The 18,695-nt window shown below is 39.3% G+C and overlaps 1 protein-coding gene and 1 pseudogene across 4 annotated transcripts in view; one reads left to right on the top strand and one right to left on the bottom strand.

Moving 5' to 3' along the window:
* CTNNA2 (catenin alpha 2) overlaps positions 1–18,695 on the bottom strand; it is a 1,292,108-nt gene that overhangs the window by 929,622 nt on the left and 343,791 nt on the right. The window lies entirely within an intron of this gene.
* Positions 17,964–18,069, top strand: LOC129400285 (U2 spliceosomal RNA; annotated as a pseudogene).

The following is an 18,695-nucleotide window of genomic DNA, read 5'->3' as shown; positions in this document are numbered from 1 at the left end:
GATGGAGGAATTAAAGAGCAATTGTCCCAGAGTACAGCAGGGAGGGGCTGGAGCGATAGCACAGTGGGTAGGGTGTTTGCCTTGCATGCAGCCAACCCATGTTTGATTCCTCTGCCCTTCTCAGAGAGCCTGGCAAGCTACCAAGAGTATCTAGCCCGCATGGCAGAGCCTGGCAAGCTACTCATGGCGTATTCGATATGCCAAACACAGTAACAATAAGTCTCACAATGGAATCGTTACTGGTGCCTGCTCAAGAAAATCGATGAGCAAGGGGATGACAGTGACAGTGATAGCAGGCAGGGGTCTGTGTTAGTGTAAGGAACTGGTTTTGAATAAGGAAGGGAAATTGACTTTCAACCCCAACCCTGAACAGCAGGAATTTATCTTATGAAAAAGAATTTAAAGAGGTGGGTAAGGGAGGAAACATAGACTTCAAGATGCAGCAGAATTTATTTTAAAGATACAATCCTAGAGCATTACTGAATAATCCTGTATCTAACAAGAAGCAAGATAAACTACCACAAGATAACACTCAGGTACATGAGGAAAGAAGCAAGTGGCACCGCCGTGCAGAGGACAGAGTAATCAGAGGTTAGACAAACTAGAGTCAAGCTCACAAACAGACCATCTCCTCCTCCCACTGGTCTAAGGTTGGAAAAGAGGCAAGAATCTGCCATGTATCCCTTAAACTGTCACTGTCACTGTCACTGTCATCCTGTTGCTCATCGATTTGTTTGAGTGGGCACCAGTAATGTCTCTCATTTGTGAGACTTACTGTTACTGTTTTTGGCATATCCAATGTGTCATGGGTAGCTTGCCAGGCTCTGCCGTGTGGGTGCAATACTCTCGGTAGCTTGCCGGACTCTTCGAGAGGAATGGAGGAATTGAACACGGGTTGACCTCGTGAAAGGAGAACGCCCTACCGCCCTACCCTGTGCTATCGCTCCAGCCCTTCCCTGCTGTACTGACATGAAGCAGGGGTTACCATACATTGTATTTCCCTTAAACTGTACCTTAAAAAATAAAAGGGATCATAAACTGTGTTTAATTCTTGCAACAGTATGGGTTCAATACATTTTAATAGATCCACTTGTTATCTTCCTATGATTTAAAGTTAAAGAATCACTTCAGGTATAAGTACATCAAAATGAACATATATGTTAAATAATTAATAAACAGCATGGAGGGCATTTGCCTTGCACATAGTTGATGTGGTTTGATCCTCTGCATCCGGTATGGTTCCCTAAGCACTGCCAGAAGTTATTCCTGAGTGCAGAGCCAGGAGAAACCCCTGAGCATGGCTGGGAGTGACCCAAAAATGCAAAAATAAATAAACATATATAGCAGTGTAGCACTGTCAAGCCATTGTTCATCAATTTACTTGAGCGGGCTCCAGCAACATCTCCATTGTGAGACTTATTGTTACTATTTTTGGCATATTGAATATGCGATGGGTATCTTGCAGGCTCTGCCGTGCGGGTGAGATACTCTCCGTAGCTTGCAGGTCTCTCCCAAAGGGATGGACGAATCGAACCCAGTCAGCTGCATGCAAGGCAAATTCCCTACCCACTGTTCTATCACTCCAGCCCAAACAAAGAAAGATATATGTTACATAAAACTCCCATAAGTCTACCCTATTTCAATACTTCAGCCAAGATTTAGGGATGGAGACCTGGCAAAAACAGTAAGCAGAGATATTTATAGGATTTAATTTTAAGGCCCTTTTTTCATACCTCACACTCATTATACACATTAAAATTATATGTGGGAATCCCCTCAAATAATATCTTATTTATTTTTTGGTTTGGGGACCATACTCGGCAGTGCTCCGTGCTTACTCTTGTCTCTGTATTCAGGGATCACTCCTGGTAGTACTCTGGAACTACATATAGTGCTGGGGATAAAACTGGGATCTGGCATATGCAAGGCAAATGCCTTACTCCTAACTATTTCTCAGGCCTACCTTAATATTTTAAATAATAACAGATGCAACTAGAGAATTCCCCAGTGATGAATTTGCAAAAATTTATTTTGCACTTATCTATATAAACTTCCTGAAATGCGCATTAATGTTACCCTTTCATTCAGTTAACTCGGCTCAAACTTCTTCTTCTCCAGAAACGAGGATAGAAAACTAAATGACCTCAAGGGCTCAGGTAAACTCTGAATACTATAAGAAAAAAAGAACAACTTGTAGTTTTAAAATATGATGTAGAGGCACAATGCCTGGCACGTAACACATCTGATCTAACAATAAAATAGACATTAGCTCACTTCAAAGATGTGATATCATAGTTTAGCTATAAAAGGTCTATTGGTTTGGTGTGAGGCAGTCAATTAGACAACTCAAACGTCAGGCTTTGAATATAAGGTTATGAGATTAGAAATCTATGCTCTCCGTAACCCTGAAGATCTAGTAGAAGGGTCTGCTGGTAGAAAAACCTAATGAAGAAGAATCACAACTATGCTGATGATAGTAGTCAAAATAACTAATTCATCACAGTGCTTCTCTGGACAAGATACTGTTCTAAACAGTATTCCATTTTCTCATTTAATTGTTGTAACTATCTTATGGAGTCATTCTTTTCCTATTTTACAGATGAGCTAACTGAGTCATAGAAGGATTGATTAATTTGCCAAAGGCAAAAAACACTTTCAGTAATGAGATGATGATTTTAAGCCAGGAATTCTAGCTGCACGGTTTTGGATTCAACCACTTCAAGGATATAATACAGTGATATATGTCAAGCAAAACACAGAACATCAATAACATCAATGATAAATAGAAACATTATAATTACTTTGGAAATTGATTTTTAAAAAATCTTAAGTATGTCTTAAAACGCTTTTTAAATTTAAGTAACTTGGATAACATTAATAAAGAATTATGAGACATTGGGTGGAGTGATAGCACAGCAGGTAAGGCGTTTGTCTTGCACGTGGCTGACCTGAGTTTGATTCCCAGCATCCCATATGGTCCCCTGAGCACTGCCAGGAGTAATCTCTGTATGCAGAGCCAGGACTAACCTCTGTGCATCGCTGGGTGTGACCCAAAAAGCAAAAAAAAAATATGAGACATTGAAGTAGGGTATACAAGAATAGAAGGCACTTTTTTCCATATGACCCTGAAATCCCACTTCTGGGAATATATCCCGAGAGTCCAAAAATGTACAGTAGAAATGACATCTGCACCTGTATGTTCATTGCAGCACTGTCCACAATAGTCAGAATCTAGAAACAATCCAAGTGCCCAAGAACAAACAGCTTGTTAAAGAAACTTTGGTACATCTAACCAATGGAATACTATGCAGCTGTTAGGAAAGCTGAAGTCATGAAATTTGCTTATATGTGGGTGGTCATGGATAGTATCATGCTAAGTGAAATGAGTCAGAAAGAGAGGGACAGAGACAGACATAGAATGACTGCACTCATTTGTGCAAAACAAAATAAAATAATATGAGACTGACACCCAAGGACAGTAGAGTCAGGCCAGGAATATTGCTCCATGGCCTGCCTTATGAGCAGGGGGAGAAGGCAGCTGGAATAGAGAAGGGATCATTTGTAGGCAGCAGAATGTTGGTTTCAGTTTCTGGATCCATTTTCCCACTCTGTGTCTCTTAATTGGTACATTTAGACCATTGACATTGAGAGAGATTATTGTCTTTTTTTAATTTTTAAAATTTTATTGAATCACTGTGAGATAGTTACAAGCTTTCATGTTTGAGAGACAATCTCACAATGATCAAACACCCATCCCTCCACCAGTGCACATTCCCCACCACCAATATCCTGGGTATACCCTGAGAGAGATTATTGTCATGAGGTTTTGTGCCATCTTTCTGTAGGGGTTTGTTGCGCTTTTCCGTGTTTTTCTTTTTGTCTTACAGGAGCCTCTTTAGTCCTTCTTTCAGGTTTGGTTTTGAGTTTATAAAGTTCCTGAGCTGTTATTATGGTTTATCGTTCCTTTGAGTATGTATGAGAATTTAGTTAGATAAAGTACTCTTGGTGAGGTGTTCATTTCACTGAGTTTTTTCACTATATCCCACCATTGTCTTCGGGCCTGGAGGGTTTCCTCTGATAGGTCTGCTGTAAATCTAAGTGGTGTCCTTTGTATGTGATTTCCTTCTTTGACCTTGCTGCTTGCAGTATAGTTTCTCTATCCATGGCATCCATCATCCTGACTATGATATGCCTTGGAGTGTTTTTATTAGGGTCTCTTTTAGCTGGCGCCCTTCTGGCTCCTTGGATTTTGATGCCTTCATTGGCTAACTCTGGGAACTTTTCAGTAATGATTTATTTAACTGTGGCTTTTTCACTGGGGTTGCCTCCCTGTCCTTCTGGTACTCCGAAGATTATAATGTTGTTCCTCTTGGAGTCATCACCTAGTTCCCTGATTCGTCTAAGACAATGATAGTTGGAAGGATAGTTTGGGAAGGAAAATGTGCTGAAAGTAGATAAAGGACAAAGTGTGACAGTCTCTCAGTATCTGTATTGTACACCATAATGCCCCAAAGTAGAGAGAGAGTATGGGGAATGTGAGGGGTATACTGGGGACATTGGTGGTGGAAAATGTGCACCAGTGGAGGGATGGGTGTTTGATCAATTTATGACTCAAAGTCAAACATAAAATCTTTGTAACTGTATCTTACAGTGATTCAATTAAAAAAGCACTTACTACTCACTGTGACAAGTTTATTTAGGTTCATTTAAGTTAATTAACCATTTAGGAACCTGCAACATGTTGCAGCTGCAAGAAGTGGCTGCCCTAAAAGGTGCCCTAAAAGTTGTCACCTCTGTGCACCAAGATATCCCTGTCATCACCCTGTCTAAGACTCAGTACTGTGACAGTGTGATCCCTAGTACAAGACATGGGCAAGTCACAAAACCAAGCTTACATATGGTCCTGGTTATCAAAACAACAGCAATTAAGGAAAGGGAAGGAGGGAAAAGTAGTTTTAATTTTATTTAGATATAAGTTAGATCTTTAGCTTGGCTTGATTCATAGATGTCTGTTTGAAAATGCTGTGACTATTATGTCTGCACAATTCTGTTTGTTTTCTATTTAGAGACAAACTATAATAGTCCACAATGTGGAAAAAGCCAATAATTGAAGAGTCAGCAGAAATAATCTCTCATGTGGGCTAGAGAGATATTATAGCAGGTAGGGCACTTGTCTTGCATGTGGCCAACTTGGATTTGATCTCCGATATCCCATATGGTCCCCTGAGCACCACCAGGAGTGATTCTTCAGTGCAAAGCCAGAAGTATTGCTAGGTGAGGTTCCATCAACCACCCACTCCCCCTCAAAAAAAAAAAAAAGAAAAAAAAGAGAAGAAAAGTAATAAAAGAATCTCTTATTTGTAAATATAAAATGGAGACACATGGTAACAAGCTGTTCCTTTTGTATGCAAGAATGGTGTCTTTTTTCAAAAGCAAGCATCATTACAGTAGAATGAGAAATCAATAATCATCCACAGAGATTTAATCTAACTTGTACAAACTGCATATATACACACAATAATTGTAGACCAAAGGGCATTACAGAAAAGAAAAAGCACTTCAGCTCATGACAGAATTTGGCTTAACAAACTGAATCCCCACCACCTTAAACATAAAGGGTTACATTTTTCAGTACTAATTAGATATCACTTACTGGCTCTTTTCAGTACACATACATACATAGTCAAATATATGCGACTCTGAACTGAGGCTTACTAACATTCATATATATAAATGTTAAAAAGCTAATATAGTAACCAACAGTTTCCTTCCTGTCATTTATAGTTAGATTCAACCTCTTCTATTTCAGGCTGTGAAGAAAAACTCTCAAGTCAAATCATGAAATTCAAGACCTTTAATAATCACTAATTAGGGAATATTTTTACAGAAAATAACAATGGTTTTATATTTCTTCTTTTAGCATTATTCAGACACAGGATCTTGGTGCTTTAACTTATACTGCGGTGCTCAAGCATAGAAACCTTCCACCATTTACAAAAGTACCAAACTTTCCTTTTTGCTTCCAAAGTACATTAGTGCTTTCTTTACCTCCTTTTGTTTTATCCTTTATTATTTACTTCTTTAACCTGAACAACTTTATCATTTATGATAGCTGTAGACAACTGATTAATATTATTCCAGTTTATTAAAATAACATTTCAGGGGCTGGAGTGATAGCACAGTGGGTAGGTCATTTGCCTTGCATGCAACTGACCTGGGTTCAATTCCCAGCATCCCATATGGTTCCGGAGCACTGACAGGAGTAATTCCTGAGTGCATGAGCCATGAGTTACCCCTGTGCATTGCTGGGTGTGACCCAAAAAGCAAAAATAAATAAATAAATTTTAAAAAATAAAAATAAAATAACATTTCAAATCCTTAATGTTAGCTAATAAACATAGCTATATGAAATAAATTTTCTTATACGTAAGATGTGGCAATCCATCTAATGTCTCATATAACTCAAATAAATAATCATTTTTCCAACATTCTGGATAACAGAGAAAGAGCCACTCAAAGTAGAGAAACTTGGTCCAATATTAGACTAATAAATATTCAGAATCAACTTTGATCACAAATGCAGTAACATTGCTATAATTTGGCAAATTTGAAAAAAATTAAAATCAGCCACCTAAAAAAATTACAAAGGCCTGAGCAATGAGAGTATATTTTTTTTACATGAAGAACTGGGTCATTTCTTCATAGAGACCCAAAATTATAACATGTATCTCCAAATGCGTGAAAACCTTTTCTCACTTTATAATAATAAATTATTATGGGGCAATGTATATTGTGGATTAGGCAGTAAGAAGATAGTGATAATGAATGAGCTAGGAGAGGGGAAAGAAAATTGTTCCCTATTATCCCTCCATATATTTTTAAAAATCACAGAATGCATTTCCAACTTATGTCTCAGGCACATTATACTTATTTTGGGAATCTATAGGTTAACATTGATTTGTCCTTTCTGTGTTGCCACACGTAGATAAGGCTTATTGGGTTACTCCTATCACAGTGCTCCCATTCCTCTGTGTTTACTTGTAACTTCTTTCTTTGTGCTCTGATTCCACAACCAGTCAATCACCTTAATCTTCTAATCAGACTCAGTTAACTTGTAAATAATGCTTCTATCTTCTCCTTAAATCCTTTGTATAGTTAAATCAGGGCAATGTCCTATTTGTATAGACACAGAAAGACAGCTAATGCTATGCTTTTGTAACTTGGGAGTTAATTGACTCCTAATGCTATTCACTCCCGGGCAACAGTTCTCTTGAGTAAGCCTCAATTGCCCTTACTTCCTAGCACCTCAAGAGCAGGGTCCTGATGAGGGACTGGATGGACCCAGGGCAAGCTCTGAGCTACCCTGGCATCGAAATGGGCCAGGCCAAAGTGCCATTATACTTAACTATAAGTTAAGAGCATGGTCATGGACAAATTTTGTCATGATCTAAAAAAGTAACATGCTAGGGTTATGGAAGATTAATCTGGTCTGAGCACTATAGTTCAAGATCTATAGTGAGATGTCCCCAGGAGAGACACCCTACAAGCATAATGCATCTCTTATTGTGTCCATATAAAATAATATTAAGAAATAGAATTAAGATGTTAATTAAATTATTGGAATAAGGAGAGGAGAAGCACCCCTAGAGCGATCAGGAAGGTCTTTAGATATGTTGATTGTGCTACAGGATGGAGTGTGGTGGCTCCACCCAATGTGGGAAATTGGTGGTAGACTATAGAGATAGAGAGAGAGCAAGGCTGCGAGAGGAAGCTTGGAGAGATGAGCGGGAGAGGCAGGAGGAAACAGGAATGAGGGGCAGTGTGGGACTAGAATGTGGGTTTTAGTGAGACTGGAACAGGCACGTGCAGAGAATTGAATAAAAGACAACTGATCACCAACCAGCCTGGTGGTCCTCGGTTTCCTCCTTCATCTGCCCATGGCATCAGCTGTCCTCATGGGAAAGTGGTCCAGAGACCATCAAACACAGGCAGCAAGAGAGAGCCACCCATAGATTACACAGGAAGACACTGATAACATGCTCTTATGAACGAAACTGTATGCCTTCAAAACCAAAATCCTAACATCCACTAGTTATGACTATGCTCTCACTTAGAAATAGACTGCAGATGGAACCAAGTAAGGGTGGGATCATGTTAAAGTATACTTCCTGATCCAATACTTTTGTCCTTCTGGGAAGAGACCAGATACATATGGAGAGAATACCATATAAGGACACAGAATCAGACAGATTAAAGTACTGAAGCTGCATTTTAAGGATCACTGCGCAATTCCAGAAAGCCACTAGCTGCTAGCAAGGACACGGAAGAATCCCCCACCCAACTGCAGGATACAGAGGGAGCCAGGCCTAGCCAACAGCACCTTGAGTTTGTACCATCAGTCTTCAGAACTGTGAAAGAGTAAACATGCACATTTTTTTTCAAACAAATTTGTTTGAAGCTTGCTATTTTTTGGTACTTTGTCACAGCAAACCAAGAAAATTGAGACAAGAGGGGACATATATTCCCTTCGTGAGAAATGCTGTACTTTAAAAATATTTTGCATGTACACTAGAAAACAAAGTTGGTTGTGGAACTCTGAAAAGTTATTCTACTTTCAGGATGCTCTACAATAGCCTAGATGTCATGAAAATCCATATTCCCAGTAAAAATTTAGTCACATTAAAATTTTAGGCTACTCCTCCAGAATCTCAAGCTTCTATAATGACTGCTGACCCCAAAATTGGCGGAGCTACATTGTGACCAACTTAAGGAGCAAAAAAATAAGACTCCCTGAGGGGAGAGGAAGAACAATATATTTCCAAGTGGCTCTGATGCTCCAAAGATTAAATGGGCTTGAAAGGCTGTCACGCTCTGACTAACAAGAAGTGGCTGCGAATCTCTTCCATGCAATGCCAGGAGGTGAGCCAGATGTATCAGGAGGCAGAAGGAACAAAAACCAGTGAAAAGGAGATTTGCAGTGCCAGCAATCCGAATGGTGGTGGGGCAGATGGGAGTGAATACTCCACACAGTGAGAGTCAATGAGGAGAGGAGAGTCAAAGAGGAAGACAGTTCTGTAGCACAGAAATATCAAGTACTTCTTAGATCTCATATCTAATAGGCTCGCTCTCCCTGGAAAACAGAAGGCAAGGGCAGCTGAGAGTATTATAGGTAGATGTGCAGGTGGGGTTGTCTGAACGCCAAGTGACATCTCAGCTGCTCACAGGAGCCAGCTATGATCAGGGGACATCAGACATCAGTAGCACTTACCTCACAGTTCACTTTGCAGGGTAACTGTAAACACCTAACAAAGACAATAATGACTGCGGTGTTAGGCCACTTTCGGGTCTGTACTAGCCAGTGGATTCTACCTACAAATTTGATTGCTATTTCAAATGTGAAACTACATCATAAATATGATTTCATTTTTAGAATACATCAATGGATTCAGTAAGACTTTCAAACAAATAACTGAAAGATGGATTTTTAATGCTATTTTTGTATAGAGTTCTAGTAAATGTCAAATACTAAAAAGTTCCTTTTAAGTGATACTGGTAAAATATTTCATCTAATCTTTAATTTTAGAGTGACAACACCAGTAATATTTTTGAATGATATTCTTTCTTCATATCCATTATATTGCAGACACTATGCTGAGGGGTAAGTTTTTAAAGCAAATCTATTGCAAAATCTTCTGAATAAACAAATATGAGAAAGATATTAAATGAAAGGCAGTTACATTTATAAAGTGACCTATAGATTCTTTGGGCTGGAGCAATAGCATAGCGGGTAGGGGGTTTGCCTTGCACGCAGCCGACCAGGGTTTGATTCTTCTGTCCCTCTCAGAGAGCCCAGCAAGCTACCAAGAGTATCCTACCCGCACAGCAGAGTCTGGCAAGCTACCTCTCGCATATTCAATATGCCAAAAACACAGTAACAACAAATGTAACAATGGAGATGTTACTGGTGCCTGATTGAGCAAATCAATGAGCAACAGGGACAACAGTGCAGTGCTACAGATTCTTTAAAAGATAAAAAAAATCAGATAAAAACGTTTTCTTCAGAATTTGAACCACTATCCAGGAACTTCACATGATGCAACATAGTTGCAATTCATCTATATAAGGTGGGGGAAGACAATAATCTAAAGTTATTATCTGTCAGTCATTGTTCTAGGGAAAAAATCTAGTGTAACAGTTATAATTATTGGATTGATCTTGTTTTAGATTTGCAACCAACATCCAAGGGCATCATTAATTTTCTGATTCATAATGATGTCTATGTGGTATTCAGCAATATGAACAAATGAGACCATATTAAATTTAAAAAGCTTCTGAACCTCAAAGTGAACAATGACCAGGATACAAAGACAGCTGACAGAAAGAGAGGAATTATGTACTCCATATTATCAGATGATATTAACACTCATCTTAAAAGGGGTTAATATCCATGTTATGTAAGCACGGGAAGAACTTTACAAGAAAAAAATCAATCATTCAAAAATATGGGAGAAGTGATAAACAGAAACTTCCTTAAAGAAGAAATACAAATGGCCAAAAGGCATATGGAAAAGTACTTTACATAACAAATCATAGGGGGGATGCAAATCAAAACAACAAGATATAACGAGATATAACATCACAGAGAAAGGCACACATCTGAAGAATAAGAATAAGAATAACTAGTATTTGGGCAGTTGTGGGGAGAAAGGAACTGTTACATGCTGCTGGTGAGAATGTCTACTGCCCTAGCCTTTTAGAAAAACACTACAGATATTCCTCAGAAAACTAGAAGCTGAGCTTCCACAAGACCTAGCAACACCACTCCATGGTAGGGAGCTTGCCACAAGGGCTGGGGGGAGTGCAGTTAGTAGAGAGAAGGGGTCTCTATGACAATGATAATTGGAAATGGTCACTCTGGAAAAGAACTGAGTGTTGAAAGAAGTAAGTGATATGCATTACTGTTACCTTTTAGTAACAGTACTGTAAATTATGGTACCTAAAGGAAAAAGGTGGGGGGCTGGGAGAGAAAAAGAGAAAGAAAGAAGAAAAGTGTCCATCATCAAAGCAGGCTGGTGGAGTGGGGCAGGAGGGAATTTAGAGACATTGATGGTGGGAAATGTGCATTACTGAAGGGATGAGTGTTGGAATACTGTATGACTGAAACTCAACCATGAATAACTTTCTTACTGTGTATCTCATGGAGACTCAATAAAAAATTAAAATAAATTTAATAAAATAAAATAATATGTTTAAAATACAGATAAATATTTTTTAAATTCATCATAATAACCATTAAAATATAAATCAATAGGAAGGATGAAGACCTTTACAGAGATAATTATAAAATGATTAAAAAAGGGGCTGGAGTGATAGCGCAGCGGGTAGGGCGCTTGCCTTGCACCGGGTTCGAACCCCAGAATCCCATATGGTCCCCTGGGCACCGCCAGGGTTAATTCCTGAGAACATGAACCAGGAGTGACCCCTGTGCATTGCCAGGTGTGACACAAAAAGCAAAAATAAAATAAAATAAAATGATTAAAATACACTAACTCAAAGATGCAGACATAAGAGGTTATACCCTAATGATACTGACTCAATACATAAAGATTGAAAATCTTTTCAAATTGAATTGAATTGAATTGAATGTAAGTATAATAAAATTCCCAACAAAATTCTCTTGTAGGGACATTAATAGGGCTATATCTAAAATGTAGAATGAAGAACAGAGTGTCAAGAAAGAATAGTTAGTTGATCCTGAAGAACAGAAAGAGATGAAGTCTGCCCTCTTAGCTACAAACTGTGGCCACTAGTTGGGATACACGCAGAAAGAGCTAAGTGACAGAGTAGGGATCCTTGTAACAACCCATCATTATAGGCAAATATGCCAAACGGGAGCTGGATGAACTGACTGGTCAATAAACAGTGCTAAGTATTATTATCCCTCCAGTGATAATATGGACTGGACTGGAGCGATAGCACAGTGGATGGGGTGTTTGCCTTGCATGCAGCCAACCCGGGTTCGATTCCTCCATCCATCTCAGAGAGCCAGCAAGCTATCGAGAGTATTCCACCCGCACAGCAGAGCCTGGCAAGCTACCCATGGCATATTCGATATGCCAAAAACAGTAACAACAAGTCTCATAATGGAGACATTACTGGTACCCACTTGAGCAAATCAATGGACAATAGGATGACAGTGCTACTGTGCTAAGTACTATTATACCTAGGTGGAAATGGCAAATCTAGATCTTCACTTATGAAAATGAAAAATAAAGACAATATTTAAAAACCCTTTCAAACACCTAGATAGAGGAAAACTTATAAACATCTAGACAATTATTTAGGGATAGTGGACATAAGAATTTGTAATAGGGAAGAATTTCTTCAGCATTATAGTAGCAGTGTCATCCCACTGTTCATTGAGTTGCTTGAGCAGGCACCAGTAACATCTCCATTGTGAGACTTGTTACTGTGGAGAGCCGCCACAGGACCGTGCTTCGTGGACACCTGTTTCTTGTTAATTACACCATGCTTCGTAGATAACACCTGATAAGGAATCAGGATGTCTTGTCCCGCCACGAGCTGTAACTAGTCTATCAGCTGCAGACACTTGGGCGTAAGCAAGCAGCGAGGGGTATATAAGGAGGGAAGCTGCCTAGCTAGATGGGGTTCCTCCTCGTTCGTCCCTCGTTCCTCTTCTTTCCCATTTTGCATGAGAAGGTCTCTGAATAAATCGCTGCAAGAAGAATCTCCGGGTTGCGTGATTTCTTACAACTGGTAGCTTGCGAGGCTCTGTCGTGTGGGCGGGATATTCTCTGTAGCTTACCGTGTTCTCTGAGAGGGACGGAGGAATTGAACCCGGGTCTGCCGCATGCAAGGCAAATGCCCTACCCGCTGTGCTATCACTCCAGTCCCGTCATACACAAAGCAATAAGAAAAATCTCAGTACAAGTAGCAATGCTGTTTTCAAAACTTTTGTTCAGAAGTCTGGAGCACACACTTTGCGTGTGGAGGGATTCAGTTGTGTCCACTGTCGTGGCCTCCCACCCAACATTGTCAGGAATGATCTAAGAATATGACCAGGTACGGCCACTCCATTGCAAAAACACCTGTTTGCAATGTCTTATTTGTCCATATCTGGCAATGAAAGACTTACAGAAGGTAAACCTGATTTGAGGACACAGGCCAGTGAGAAGCTGTGAAAAGCAAGAAATCAAACCTTGCTAAATGGAAAAATTTTCTCCACCATTCCTCTGGAATAGTTGCAGTCCCACTGTTTTGTCTGAAGGATGTAATATCTGGAAAAAGTAATGATTACTAGGATGAGTTCTTAACCGACAATTTCACAAAATTCAGTCTCTCTGAAAAAGGTAGGAAGATGCTCAGAGCATTTCTTTTGATCAGGCAAGGAGTTTCACAAAGGGAGGTATTCCTCTGTAGTTAAGAGAAAGAAAAAAGACTTTGAGTTCCAAGGCTAGCTCCCAACAGGAACAGAGGGCAGATGTGGAACTGAGGGCGGGAATGTTAGAAGACCACTTTCTGCCTCACTACTTTGCCTAAAACCAGCATATCTTTTCAATGAAAGTCCATCTTCAGCCACAGTATAAACTCTTTTGAGATGCATAAAATTGGGTTCTATATAGAAGCTTTTGAATAAATTCTCAAAACTGAATGCCAAAGTCCAATTAATCACACCATTTAGGTATTTTCTGTTCACGATTGGTGATTTCTTATTAATACATATATTAATAAGTTCAAACACTTACTTTCCTGAAGACTACAATATTGCTAAACCTTTAAAGTACACTACTTTCCTAAAAGCAAAGTAGGTTAAAAAGGAATAGCTGTAATGATATAAGACAAATAACTCTAAGACAAAGTCAAGTCTAACTAACATGTACAAAAACATGGGCCAGAGAGAAAGAACAGGGATTAAGTCACTTGCATTGAATGTGGCTGACACAGGTTTGCATGGTGGCACTGCATACAGTTCATGGAGCAGGGCCAAAGGTCACCCTTGAGCACAAAGCTAGGAATACCTCTGAGTGTTAGCAAAAACAATAGAAAAAATATATAAATCATAAAAATGACAAGAGTAGTGAAAACACATGCATGGTGGGAAAATGTTCGGTGGTAGAGCAGTGCTATTGTCCCATCTGGCACTGTGGCATGGCCACTTCATGGCCTCGGTAATACACAAGAAACCTTTAAGCATGCTCATCCTTTTTGATAGTCAATGATTTCGAACTGCATACACTTTGACTGTATGCTGAAATGAAGTGACAAGCAGGCCTGCATTGTTTGGATACATAGATGAACAAAGGATCACTGGTCCGTCTCAAACATTTCAAGTGAAACAAAGCAAAACACAATCGATGAATATCTATATAAAGAAAATGGCCAGAAATTGTACATGAGTAAGCTGCCAAATTCATGGAAGGTAAGGGGGTAGGGGGAAAGCTAGGCACATGTAAATGGCTCTGTATTTATGAGAGAAAGTAAATATGCAATTTGTTATTATAGAAATAAATTCCAAAGATGAAGGCCAAGGAAGCTTTGTTAACAGTGACAAATTGTCCTGGCGGTAGAGAGCACTGGATTTGCAAATGTTTTATGAAACTTGGGACAATGCTGGAGAGATTTAGTCCAAGGAATGTGTGATTTTGAAGACCCAGGTTAAATCCTCACTACCACATGATCTTATGCTGTCAAGTCTGTCCCTTATACCATAAAAATAAAACAAGACCGAAAAATCAGAGAAGCCTAGAGTCAAGTCAGGACATTCACAAGGGATTACTGCACAGGGCCATCGGCAAAGCGGGTCTCCCAGTTGAGGATGATAAATGAAGCTGGAAGTGAGACTGCATCGCCGAGGAACGGCTTCGACAGCCACACCAAAATGGTTAATAGGACTCTGACTGGAGGGATTGTTTTAGAGTTAGAACTTGAGGAAAAGTCAAATGCTTTCAGGAATGAATGAGCTATAATTTATTTGGCTTCATATGCCTGAGAAGATTACTGGTGGGGGAGGAAAACTGAAAGTGTCAAGTTTCAAAAAGCAAAGAAAACAAACAAAAGAAAGGAAATATTGTATATTACATGGATTTTAATGGAATATTTGTTATGAATCAGAGGCCATCTTCGGTGGTAGGAAATGAAAAGAAATAATGGAATGCAAACTTTTGTTTTTTAATTGAAGAAGGTGGCTGAAATTGTTCTGACAAAGATTTTTTTTTAATGTGAATAAACATAAGGAACAAAGACTCCGTCTCATAAAATGACATTTGGAATGGGAAATGAGGCATGAGGGAATAGCTGAATTACCAATTACCAACTGCCCTGCAAAAACCTTTATAGAGAAAGGCCTACAGTGCTACTCCAATGGGTTATATTTCCCAATGTGATTTTGGAGTCAAATTGTATTAAGAAAAAAAAATGTGGGAAGGAGTCAATGTTTCTTAAGTAAAGAAAATACAGACAGGAAAACACCTTGGTTTAATAGCACCCCATGGGGCTGGAGCGACAGCACAGCAGGTAGGGCCTTTTCCTTGCATGCGGCCGACCCGGGTTCGATTCCCAGCATCCCATATGGTCTCCCCAGTTCCGCCAGGAGTAATCTCTGAGTGCAGAGCCAGGAATAACCCCTGAACATCACCAGGTGTGACCCAAAAAGCAAAAAAACAAAAGAGCACCCCATATGGTTCCCCAAGATCTGGTGCAAGTGGTCACTGAGTGCAAAGATGGAAATAAGTTCTGCACAATGCTGGGTGCCCTCCCACACCCGCCATCCCAATTTTTTCTTTTATGTTCTTATGTACCTTATTTCAAAACTCATTTAAATGGTTTTTAGTTTGAGGACTAAAACCAAAGTCAAACTGCTTTTACTAAAGAAAAATTATTTTTGTGAGTACTCAACACATCTGTGTATGAAGAGGAAAAATTACTTTGATCTAAAATGATTAAGGAAAGAATGGTAATTTGCCTCGTTAGGTTCATATTAATCAGATGGACAAAGTGATTTAGTGTTTAAGAATTCCGTGTTTTTCAGAGAAAGAAAGGAGGGCAGGCATGAGAAATGACGACAGCACACATCTGCAGTTAAAAGCAATCGCAGACAAATCAGTTGCTGTTACTATCTTTCTCTATGACCAACTAATAATGCTAACAGTTTGTAATGAACAATCTATATTTTACTAAGCTTGCTTTTTCAATAGGAGCAGAGTAGGAAAACAGCTTTGGAGACTTACAGGGTAATCAAACGAGCAGTGTCAGTACACGGTAATAGGAATGGGCATCGGATCAAATCCGGGCAGGCTGCATTTAATTTGTAGCCTCCATAAACACCAGACCATCCTTTTTTACAGCCTGCATTTGTCATTTTGAACAGACGCCTGGAGCTCCAGTTTTCCACTTCCTGCCTCTAGACCAGCTTGTCAGACCCCTCAGGCCAGGAGCCATGTTGCTTCCCTCATCCTCCCGGGGAGGATCACAATGTCAAAGGCAGGTGAACATTAACTAAAGGCTGCTGAGAAGAGAGCTCGGATCTGGCTTCTACAACACTGTGAAGCAGACAGAAATTCCCTTGGGTACCCTTACAATTCTTGTTCAACTGTTTTTTGTTTGTTTTGTTTGTTGAGCCAACTTTTTTTTTCCCTCCTCCATTTCCCATTTTATTTTTTCTTATTTTTAAAAAAATTGTAATTGGATTTACTGCACCAACATAGAGTACACCACCAATTTTAACATACTGCAAAATGCCATCTTTGCCAACTAAAACTAAGATATAACACCTTATTTTAGTTGCTACCATTATGATTATGATGGCACATTATTTTTGCTCGTGATGGCTTGAAGAGTGTGAAATCATGAGAATAAAGCTTACTGTCAGGACTATATCTGTCATCTTCACTGCCCACCCTCGCAAAAAAAAAAAAAAGCCACCTTTGTTGCTGAATGTGCATAGAATTTACTCTTATGATACAGAGAGAAGCTTAAATGAAGTCAGGTTTGGCATGAAAGATAGGACATGTTAAGAAATAATTATGGATTAATGCCATTATCATTCAGCAGACTGAAAAAAAAGGGAAGAAATTCCTCTAGAAAAGTTGTCTTTCTCTTTTTATGGGTTTACTGACTGAAATGCAGAAGAATCACTGAATTTAAAGCCAGACCATTTGGAAGCAACATATAAGAACTTTCTGATGTAGTGGTTTTCAATATGCAGAGCCCAAAGTCGTGGCATCTATATCATCAGAAGTAGAAATGCGAATTTTCTTCCTCATCCCAGTTTTGCTGAATCCAAAATTCCATGTTTACACAAATTCTCTCATGAATCTAATGCACATTTGGTAACTGAGAGCTACTAGTCTAGATAGGAATACAAACTAGCAACTTGGAATCTAGCCCTTTGAGTTATCTCCTTGATTTGCTAAGTAATTTTTAACTACCCGAGAAATTTAAACTTCAGATACTCTTGTATGCTTATAAACGACTTCCTTGAAAAATTCCATTTGACCTTATGCTCTAAGCTTGGATGTCTCTAATAAAGTGAACAGTGTCACTGAAGCCAATTAAATGACTCCTCATTGTCTTCCTGGGTCTGGATGTAATCTGATTATGCCCCTTCATTGAATTATGCCACTCGTTAAATCCAATTCAAAGCTTTCCCCAATAAGCCTCTATTCTCCTAGCTTGATTATCGGGTTTGGAGATGAGCACAATTGTGAACCGAGAAAGAAGCCTGTACCCAGAATCCTTATAAAGAGGGAAGGAGGCTGGTGGCAATGGGAGTGAAGCTAACATCCATCTATCAAATCTCTGACCCAAGCACATATCCACACAAAACACAATTGGCATCATGGCTGCCTTTCAGAAGACACTTGCTTTCAATATAAGGTGCTTGCACATGCTCCAGGAACCAATCAGGTTTAAGTTAAAGTACCATCATCCCAGATAACTATATCATAGCTTCTAAGCCTTTTGGCTAAGATCAAGTGTAGTATCTTATCTTATCAGTTTAATATCTGATACATCCTCTATCCGGATAGCCATACCTGCCATTTACTCCAATTACCAGGTCTGTGAAACTCTGGGGAAAGTGAAGTCATATAAACAAGAAAGCTTTGAGAAAATGAAGTGAAATTCATCAGTTATACAATTGGGGGGGAGCAGGGGCCGGGGTATACTGGGGTTTTTGGTGGTGGAATATGGGCACTGGTGAAGGGATGGTGTTTGAATATTGTATAACTGAGACATAAACCTGAGAGCTTTGTAACTTTCCACATGGTGATTCAATAAAAATTAAAACAAACAAATAAATAAACAAACAAACAAACAAACAAGAAAGCTTTACCATTCAGTCACATTCTCTCAGTTTTACACTTCAGCCACATTCTCTCAAACAGTGTCCAGACCCTCATCTCTGACCCAGTCATATCTTCTGGGTCACACCCAGCAATGCTCAGGGCTTACTCCTGGCTCTGCACTCAGGAATTACTCCTGGCAATTCTTGGGGGACCATATGGGATGCAGGGGATTGAACCTGGGTCGGCCCGGTGCAAGGCAAATACCTTCTCCACTGACCTATAGCTCTGGCCCATCTTCTTTCTTTTTATATCCAGATAATTATATCTAATTATTATTAAATTTTCTTACTTTGCTTTTGTTTTGGGGTCATTCCTAGTTGTGCTTAGGGC

The sequence above is a fragment of the Sorex araneus genome, chromosome X (assembly GCF_027595985.1).
Source record: "Sorex araneus isolate mSorAra2 chromosome X, mSorAra2.pri, whole genome shotgun sequence".
In the NCBI taxonomy this organism is placed as follows: Eukaryota; Metazoa; Chordata; class Mammalia; order Eulipotyphla; family Soricidae; genus Sorex; species Sorex araneus.
This window is presented reverse-complemented; position numbering and strand designations above follow the sequence as displayed.